A 10,703-nucleotide genomic window follows, 5' to 3' on the forward strand; every position below is an offset into this window, starting at 1 on the left:
GAAGGGCTCCAGAAGTATGTATAGTATACTATACTAAATGAAATTAACTATACTAAATTCTATGTGTCATTTTGCTATGGATAGGTCATCATACAGCAGCCGGCAGAAATGTCTGACTTACTTGTCCTGCCTATCAAATTGAGTTTTAGACGTGGAAACAACATTGAGTAGTCCTTGCCAACAGGCTCTGTGTATAAGTGCCCTATTTTATGTGTTGCCAGGCGTATTGGGCCATGAGAGTTCAGACAAAGCAGCAGAACATGTGCCTTCCATATCTGCCACTAACTGCAAGTCTTCCCTGACACCTGTACATGCAGGGGTGAAAATTAACTTTTTGGCTCACAGTGAGTCACCTGCCAAGGGGACTGTAGATGAAAAAATCTACCGGCCAAGTATTTTTTTCAGATAGCCTTCCGAAATCTAGACGCCAATTGGAAATTTTACCTGCATTTGGCCGGTGGCAGGTGTTAATTTTCAGCCCTGTACATGTATAGGAATTCTTAGCTTTTGTCCCTGCTTAGCTTTCCTTCAGCATTAAAGGGCCAATCAAATTTAGCTTACAGGGATTATTAACATCTATGCTGCTTTATATCTATAGAACATTATGACAGCCGTGAATTCATCCTAATCTCCTAATATCTCATCACCATCCATTCCAATTTAATGTTTTTTACATTGAAATAACTTTGAGGAGATTTTTTCACCGTTAGGAATCCCACCCAATTTTTATCCCCTTAAGACAACAGGAATTGTTTGTGCCATCCTTGAGGTTCTCACAGTGATTTGAATACAGTCACACTGTGCCATCGTTATATAACTAACCCCTCCCATTTCCACGGGGCAGGAGACAGGGGGCATACTGTCAGTGACCCGACAGACACCCCCACTCGTCCAGGTCACAGAACATACCCACAATTCCTAGTCCTTTTCACTGTCCAGTCCACAGCTCCACCCAGACACCCAACCAGATGAGGGGGTTCCATGTCCCTTCACATCCATACCTGGAAGAATTCTGGAAGAAAGTTCATATGAGAGTGGAATACAGACCGTGGTGAAGCATTTTCGCCCCCCCCCCCCCCCCCCCCCCCCCCCTCTCTCCCCAGGGAGCAGAATGCATTCACCTCGAATGTACATGGACGGTACCTGTCCTCATCAATGGAACGGGACAGAAGTTGCTGGACTGTTTGTGGGGAAACTCCTCTCTGTGCTACCTGTGCTTTGTGGAATGAAGCCACAGTGAATCTTTAGTAAAACCTACCTGGTCCCTCTGGACAGTCTGGACACCTGGAATCATGGTTTTTGGAGGCAATTATTGATAAGGAGGGAGAGGAGATAACATAAGCTTTATCCGCTAGCTATCACGACTTTGCAGATGGGAGTGCTTGATTGAGGTGTTCCACATAGAGGAAGCTGGATATGGACAAGCGTTTTGCAGTGTCTTCTACAACGTGAAGAGTACCAATGCTTCTGTATATTTTTAGTTGTAAAAGCTACAACTGTGTTTAATTCCCAGAGCAATAGATTTCATGAACTGCCATTTTATAACCCATTTTGACCCAAAGGTCAAATATAAAAGGTGGTTGTCTTTAAATGCCCTAAGGCCCCCTTCAACCCTAACCCCGTCCTCATTACCAGCTATGGAGTCCTCTGCTTCTTTTCCAGAGCAAGAAAAGCGCACATCTTTCCCCGTCCCTAAATATGTCCTCACATGGGTTACGTAATGACATCATAGTAAAATTCACATATATGTGCACGTACGTGCGAATGTGTGCAAGTGTGTGTACGTGTGTTTGTTGAAGGAATGTATGTGCAGCAGGACGGTGGGACAATATTGTGTGGATATCAAGCTTCACAGCCCCTCCCCCTCAGCACTGTACCGCTTCACAGCCCTCCCCCTCAGCACTGTACCGCTTCACAGCCCTCCCCCTCAGCACTGTACCGCTTCACAGCCCTCCCCCTCAGCACTGGACCGCTTCACAGCCCCTCCCCCTCAGCACTGTACCGCTTCACAGCCCTCCCCCTCAGCACTGTACCGCTTCACAGCCCTCCCCCTCAGCACTGTACCGCTTCACAGCCCTCCCCCTCAGCACTGTACCGCTTCACAGCCCTCCCCCTCAGCACTGTACCGCTTCACAGCCCCTCCCCCTCAGCACTGTACCGCTTCACAGTCCTCCCCCTCAGCACTGTACCGCTTCACAGCCCCTCCCCCTCAGCACTGTACCGCTTCACAGCCCCTCCCCCTCAGCACTGTACCGCTTCACAGCCCCCCCCCTCAGCACTGTACCGCTTCACAGCCCCTCCCCCTCAGCACTGTACCGCTTCACAGCCCCTCCCCCTCAGCACTGTACCGCTTCACAGCCCCTCCCCCTCAGCACTGTACCGCTTCACAGCCCTCCCCCTCAGCACTGTACCGCTTCACAGCCCCTCCCCCTCAGCACTGTACCGGAGCTACTGTTCTGTTCATGTGGCGTCTTCGTTGGGAGAGCCGTGCGCGTTAGCAGTGCTGGAAGGGCTGGGGAACATGGGATCTGAAACGCTGGGGAACATGGGATCTGAAACGCTGGGGAACATGGGATCTGAAACGCTGGGCTGCATTTCAGACACCCTTTCACCGGCGACTTAAGCTCCAAGATTCCAAAATGGCCACCCCTAAGCCTTCCAAACCTCTCTGATTCAGAAAAGTAACCTAAAGCCATAGGCTGCGTTCCGAATTGCATATTGCCATACTATATAGTATGCCAAAAAAGGTTGTACATTAGTATGTCCCAATACATAGTATGCCACATGCGGTATGGCAAACATACCAGGATGTCGTACTCCATCGTCATATTTAACAGTATGCAAGCCAGCACACTTTTCTAGTTATTCTGACCCACAATCCTGTGTGCAGCAGAAATTACCTAACATGTGCGAGTTGCACCGGAGGCATTATGATGACCCCCGCTGTGGACGAATGTCACTGCGATGGATATGGTCAATGTTATGACAAGGTAGTATGTCCCAGTTGTATGCGTACAAAGTACATACTTTCTAGGGGCAGCTGTAGTACGTACTACAGTAGTAGTAAAAAGTAGAACTACGTGATTGGGAACGCAGCCATAGTAACACAGAAGCTAACTTTTTCCCCGTCTTAATATGCGCCCTAAGCCTCAAAAGACCCACAGTTCCCATAGCTTTTGCCTATTGCTTTGGTACAAACGTCAGTCAATTCATCCTCCCTCTCATACCAGTATGACCTCTTCCCTGGTGATAGTAAAGGACCATAGTTCAGGTCTGCTCTCCTTTCCTCCCCTTGCTCTCCATGACTTTGCACTGTGTGTCCGTGTACACAGATCGCTTTGTTCCTGTAAGCAATAATGAACCTCTGAGTTGCGCGTGGAAATGCTCTCTCTGAGGGTTTGTCTTCACTGAGCAAGGCTGAGCCTTCCGTCGGCTAATGACAACAAAAAAACTCCTTCAGACCATGGTATGTCTTCAGACTACAAGAACCAATTTTGGCGTTATGCAACTATGGCTTGGTCTAGACACACCCCCTAGCTCTGACACCTCAGACACACTGTCTGGAAGGACTGGGAGGGACCAGTGAGGGGGTTTGAATTCCAAACCCTGTGAAAAAACCCAGTGTCATTCATAGTGGTCATATCTTTTCATATTGACGTGACATCAAAGGCGTTAAGAGGAATAGATAGTTTCTGGACCCAGCTAAAAGACGGGGGGCAGTCTCCTGTCATAGGGTGGTTCAACCTGTCCGTCCGACCTCCCTGAAGACAACCCCGTGACCGGCTCTTCCCCAAACTGCAGGTTAGGTAAAAAAAATAGATTAAAAAAACAGTAAAAGTTTCAGTATCTGTATCTGTGTTCTCGTAGTATACTATGTGTATCTTAACTGGTGACTATGATCATGTATAAAGAGATTAGACCAAATCTTTGTCTGACGAGTTTCATTTTTGGCGTCAGCTGGAAACATTTTATTCACAGAGGTTATGGAAAGCAGTTTTTGGGCTTGCTCTCTTGCTTGCACACCTGTGCCTGTGTACGTGTGTAGCTGAATGAAACAGTTCTCATGAGTCCTTAGTCGAATTGTTGGTTAAACGGACTCCCCCAGTATAAAAACCATCCACCCGTGCAGATGAAGAGCTAGCTTTTCATCGGCGTAGCTTGTTAAAACGGTTTGTCACGCGGGTTCAAATCCACCCCTGGGCAAGCGGAAACGTATGGGTTACATTGGTGCCGTGACCCAGATGCCCTGTGGATGTGGAGTGACTTTAGGGGGGTGAGTGTAACCGAGTGACACCGAGTCCTCGTGAGTCCTGAGCAGGTAGTGAGTTGCTGGTTAAACTCATTCTCTCAGTATAGATACAGTCAGTCCACCCGCGCCGATGCAGAGCCAGCTTTTCACCGGGTAAGTGGGAGACCCTGGTTCAAATCCACCCTGGACAGAAGCAGCCTGGTCACACCTGTAGTGGATGTGCGTGCGGTAGCGTGCGCAGGCCCCTGTGGGGCCGCCCCTCGGGGGGGTACCGTTCGCTCATCGAGGCCCTGCGGAACAACCCGGAAAGCCAGGAGACTTAATTAGAACGGTTCCAGCCTGCACCCGTCATGCCTTGGCAGTACACACTTAATTATCAGGGACGCTTTTTAATCAAGCCTTAAGGCAACAGTGTCGGTGGGAGTGTGATGGCCTGTGTTCAGACCTCATTGAATGCCAACGTGTTACAAAATGCTGAAACTAGCCTAGTTGATTAGAGGTACTCACTCACTTAAGTTGGGTTTCGGGTCCGTCGATAGTGTAAGATAAATGTCTTAAGAGGGATTCTCAAGCGCTGCCTTCAGTAAACATGGAGGAAAAAACAGAAATGGAGGGGATTTCCTTGTTGGCAACCAAGCAGATAAACAGAAACAGCCATGTTGTTTTCCACCCTGCAGGTGCAGTGAAAGTCGTGTACAGACAGGGTCCATTTATCTGTTCTGTGGTGACATCAAACATTCATGATCTTTAGTTATTAATGGAGACCTTTTTTAAGCATTCAACATCAGGAACACTTTACGAGTCCCAGCTGAATTTCGGAAACAGCTTTTCAGACTTACTAAGTACTAAGTTTTCACTCCACATACTGTAGCACACCTGATATGGGATATTTACAACAGAACCAAAGCACCAACAACAGCTTAGGTGAAATTTTTGAAATCAAGTAGCATCTTTCATCACAAGCACATTGCACGCTTCAAGTCTTCAAAGTACAAGTCTTCAAAAGTTTTACTCATCTTTATGTACCAGAACACAGTGTGTGTAATAGGGTAGACATTTTTCAAGCAGTGGCCTGTCATTCTGTGGAGTCCATGGAAGTGGGGTAGGCTGGAGGTTCTCTAACTCAATGGGAGATCTATTCACACGTTGTTTTAGAGGGGCTGCCCTAACACCTAACAGTCTTAGCTTTGTATTTACTGCACTCTCTCTCTCTCACGCACACGCACACACACACACACAGACAGAGAGAGAGAGTACTGGTGAAACTAAAGCCCTGCAGTTGATCAAAATTGCCGTATATTCACAAGCCCTGCTTGAGGACAGTTTCACACAATTACAATGGCCAACAGTGGCTCCTATCGCTGCCAGTTTAAACATCTGACATAACAGACGCCCGTGCGTTCGCTCCAAAGGATTGTGTGTTCAAATGTGATTAAAGATGGAGGCTACCCACACATGAAAACCCACTGCTGGTTATCTACTGTATCTGTCAGAGCAGAGAGATAGTCGTCGAACCTCGTAGGGAATCAGGACCTGAACAGCTAGTTTTCTCATTTAGGAGAGTGCCTGCTTTGGGCTTTCCAAATAAACAATTATAGCTGTGTGTGTGTTGCTGGGGGGTTTATTTGTGTGTGTGTTGTGTGTGTGTGTGTGTGTGTGTGTTGCTGGGGGGTTTAGTTGTCAGTCAGACACAGAGATGAAAGCGGTCCTCGACAGACCTTTACTATGGGAAGCTTCATCGTCTTTTTTCGATCCGATGTTCTAGTTTGTGAGAAAACAAAGGCCGATGAAAAAAGTGGGGTATATAATGAAGACTTATTTTACATTTTAGATTACAGATGTGATGAAAGCAGTGTGCTATAGCCTTGACTGTGACCTTGATGAGCATAAACTTGGGTTTGGTTTTTGTCAACCAACGCCTAAGAACCCTCATCTTAAAAAAACACAACCAGATATTACTCAGTCTACCCCAGAAAGCTGTTGAAGCGAAGCATTTTGAGACAACATTGACTTGAGAATCCATTAAAACTCCTGGAAGCTGTTAAAGTGTGTGTTCAGAAGAGGCACACACCGATGCCACTTAACGGCCTGACTCCTTAAATGACTCCTCAACCTCAAAAGCATCTTCTCACCTAAATGGTAACTAAGATGCGTCTCCATGGACGTGCGTAACATGGATGACGCATGTCTGCCAGCCAGACAGACCGGGGAACCGTCATGGTGGATGGAGGGACAGACTGGGGAACCGTCATGGTGGATGGAGGGACAGACTGGGGAACCGTCATGGTGGAGGGAGGGACAGACCGGGGAACCGTCATGGTGGATGGAGGGACAGACTGGGGAACCGTCATGGTGGATGGAGGGACAGACTGGGGAACCGTCATGGTGGATGGAGGGACAGACTGGGGAACCGTCACGGTGGATGGAGGGACAGACCGGGGAACCGTCATGGTGGATGGAGGGACAGACTGGGGAACCGTCATGGTGGATGGAGGGACAGACTGGGGAACCGTCACGGTGGATGGAGGGACAGACTGGGGAACCGTCATGGTGGATGGAGGGACAGACTGGGGAACCGTCATGGTGGATGGAGGGACAGACTGGGGAACCGTCACGGTGGATGGAGGGACAGACTGGGGAACCGTCATGGTGGATGGAGGGACAGACGGGGAACCGTCATGGTGGATGGAGGGACAGACTGGGGAACCGTCATGGTGGATGGAGGGACAGACTGGGGAACCGTCATGGTGGATGGAGGGAGATCGGCCAGTTCCTCCGGGGCTCTCTGGGCTGCAGATTAATATGCAACATGTCCTCCTCTCCCGCCCTCCTAAATAAAGCCCATGCTTCCTGGCGCGGTCAGCATCTGAAATCGAGGGGGAGAGAGGAGGGGAACGGATGCGAGTCGGACGCTGGCAGTGCCAACGCTCGCTCACCCACATAATCTCTGCTGAGCTGGCCACCTCAGCGCCAGTCTGACCCCCCCACCCCCCCGCGTCACGGCCCACTTCCACCCCAACCCGCCGCTCCTGAACGCACGTTTAAAGGAATAGAGGAAATGGAAACAGTTGGTCAATATTTTCAATCACACCTTGGCATAGTTAGGGTCAGTTCTCCGCTGCTGGATGAGTCCAGTTCATCCCCCCGGCATGACCTTTAACCCTTGAACCCTTTACAGAAGGAACAAACACGGGTTCAGTTTCAAGAAACCTTAAAATATTTTATTTGTGTCTCATACTCTGTTAGTTACTCAAAAAATGTACAAACCAAATAAAAAGTCCCATTCTGCATTCTGGGAGAATACAAAATAAATCTTAATCCTGTGAAATAATACAAGACGACCAGACTTCAGAATCTAGGCTACCCTCTTTCCAATGCCTTTTTACAGAACACACACACACACACACACACACGCACACACGCACGCACACACGCACACGCACACACGCTCACACACACACACACACACACACACACACACACACACACACACACGCGCGCACACACACACACACACACACACACACAGACACACTACACACACACCAATAACAGATGATGTGCTTAATGAAAAGACATACTGAACACAAATACATGAAGAAATACATGAAGACATGGTCAAATGTCAAGCCTTATATACAGACACCTATTCAAAGACAAAGTAAGAGGTTTTAAACGTACCTGTCCATTCATGTTAAACCAACGAAGCCATGCAGCTTTTAGGCACAAAATAATGGAACATCCCTAGAGCATGTGAATCTACACATCAGGCATCTCTCAACTGACCTAACAAGATATTTACAGTGTAAACTATCATAATATACGTCCTTATGATGAACCCCTCAGCACACCTGGGGGAACGTGGGGATACATATACAGATTCTGCTGCTGTCCTGTTCAGTGCAACGCAGGTCCAGTGATGGGAGGTTCTGAGTAGAGAAACCAGAACCCACATGACTCTGAACCAGGTAGAGACCAGAACCCACATGACTCTGAACCAGGTAGAGAGACCAGAACCTGCATGACTCTGAACCAGGTAGAGAGACCAGAACCCACATGACTCTGAACCAGGTAGAGACCAGAACCCACATGACTCTGAACCAGGTAGAGAGACCAGAACCCACATGACTCTGAACCAGGTAGAGAGACCAGAACCCACATGACTCTGAACCAGGTAGAGACCAGAACCCACATGACTCTGAACCAGGTAGAGACCAGAACCCACATGACTCTGAACCAGGTAGAGAGACCAGAACCCACATGACTCTGAACCAGGTAGAGAGACCAGAACCCACATGACTCTGAACCAGGTAGAGAGACCAGAACCCACATGACTCTGAACCAGGTAGAGACCAGAACCCACATGACTCTGAACCAGGTAGAGAGACCAGAACCCACATGACTCTGAACCAGGTAGAGACCAGAACCCACATGACTCTGAACCAGGTAGAGAGACCAGAACCCACATGACTCTGAACCAGGTAGAGACCAGAACCTGCATGACTCTGAACCAGGTAGAGACCAGAACCTGCATGACTCTGAACCAGGTAGAGACCAGAACCCACATGACTCTGAACCAGGTAGAGAGACCAGAACCCACATGACTCTGAACCAGGTAGAGACCAGAACCCACATGACTCTGAACCAGGTAGAGAGACCAGAACCCACATGACTCTGAACCAGGTAGAGACCAGAACCCACATGACTCTGAACCAGGTAGAGAGACCAGAACCCACATGACTCTGAACCAGGTAGAGAGACCAGAACCCACATGACTCTGAACCAGGTAGAGAGACCAGAACCCACATGACTCTGAACCAGGTAGAGACCAGAACCCACATGACTCTGAACCAGGTAGAGAGACCAGAACCCACATGACTCTGAACCAGGTAGAGAGACCAGAACCCACATGACTCTGAACCAGGTAGAGAGACCAGAACCCACATGACTCTGAACCAGGTAGAGAGACCAGAACCCACATGACTCTGAACCAGGTAGAGACCAGAACCCACATGACTCTGAACCAGGTAGAGAGACCAGAACCTGCATGACTCTGAACCAGGTAGAGACCAGAACCCACATGACTCTGAACCAGGTAGAGACCAGAACCTGCATGACTCTGAACCAGGTAGAGAGACCAGAACCCACATGACTCAGAACCAGGTAGAGACCAGAACCCACCTGACTCTGAACCAGGTAGAGAGACCAGAACCCACATGACTCTGAACCAGGTAGAGAGACCAGAACCCACATGACTCTGAACCAGGTAGAGAGACCAGAACCCACATGACTCTGAACCAGGTAGAGACCAGAACCTGCATGACTCTGAACCAGGTAGAGAGACCAGAACGGCCACATGACTCTGAACCAGGTAGAGACCAGAACCCGCATGACTCTGAACCAGGTAGAGAGACCAGAACCCACATGACTCTGAACCAGGTAGAGAGACCAGAACGGCCACATGACTCCACGGTAGAAACAGATAGAATGAAAGTAGTCACAGAGCAGACTTGTCAAGGCAGATTGGCGTCCTCTGTTGGACAAATGGGGGCAACGGCTAGAACAAACTAATTTCAGCACACCTGTACATCAGAAATGACTGAGCAATGATACAAGTCACCCATTTCTGACACGGGCAATTTAAGACATTGAAAGAGAAAGGAAAATGAACACAATGAGACCTAGAACGGCACAGAATCATCCATATTTAAACACCATCATAGCAACTGGACCAGGAATAGATTGGGGAGTGTTACGGTGGTCCCCGTCGAGAGTCAACTCTTTTAGATACCTTTATAAATCCACACACCTCAAAGCAACACTCGCTCTTAGCCTACATAGATTTATTTACAACCTCAAACACTTCCACCAAAAGAAAAAAAACGATACTATAATGCCTTGGTGTGCAAGACGGGGCTCGTAATATAAATACTTCACCCTCGGCCAAGGAAGTTTGTTGACGCTCAGCAGTCATGATAAGCTTGGTTTCTAGAAGCTGATGACTGAAGATGAACCCCCTTGACAACCTGCCTGGCTCTCGCACGTCTAAATCACTCAACTACACCCACACCTACAGGAGGCTGTGCTAGCTAGCGTGGACTACAATAACACTACGCCTTGTACACTGCACAACCCCACCCAGGGGAAAAAAAAGAACAAACACACATTTGGGAAAACGGCCAAACTCTGACAAGGATCCTTTTCTTTTTTTTTCATCCGTAAGCTGTCTGGCGCCCTGTGTCCTCCAGACTGAGTGGCAGACTGAAGAGTGGCAGACTGAGTGGCAGACTGAGTGGCAGACTGAAGAGTGGCAGACTGAGTGGCAGACTGAAGAGTGGCAGACTGAAGCAGAGTTGCTGACAAGAATAGCAGCTTTCAAAGCTGTTCAGAGAGCTAAGAGGTGTTCCCACAGCTTCGCCACAATGGAGTGTGCATTACTGCCCCTACTGCACAC

General features: G+C 48.6%; 1 protein-coding gene across 3 annotated transcripts in view; it reads right to left on the reverse strand.

Annotated features, from left to right (window-relative positions):
* Nucleotides 1-9,702: 9,702 nt before the first annotated feature.
* trim37 (tripartite motif containing 37) overlaps nucleotides 9,703-10,703 on the reverse strand; it is a 72,865-nt gene continuing 71,864 nt past the window's right edge. For 2 of the 3 annotated variants that reach the window (XM_084449319.1, XM_084449318.1), the window contains one exon: nucleotides 9,703-10,703. This exon is cut by the window's right edge and continues 528 nt beyond it. The gene's annotated coding sequence lies outside the window, so the exon portion shown is untranslated. The other variant, XR_014630791.1, reaches the window with a different exon arrangement.

Source organism: Borostomias antarcticus (assembly GCF_949987555.1).
Source record: "Borostomias antarcticus genome assembly, chromosome: 15".
NCBI classification, from domain to species: Eukaryota; Metazoa; Chordata; class Actinopteri; order Stomiiformes; family Stomiidae; genus Borostomias; species Borostomias antarcticus.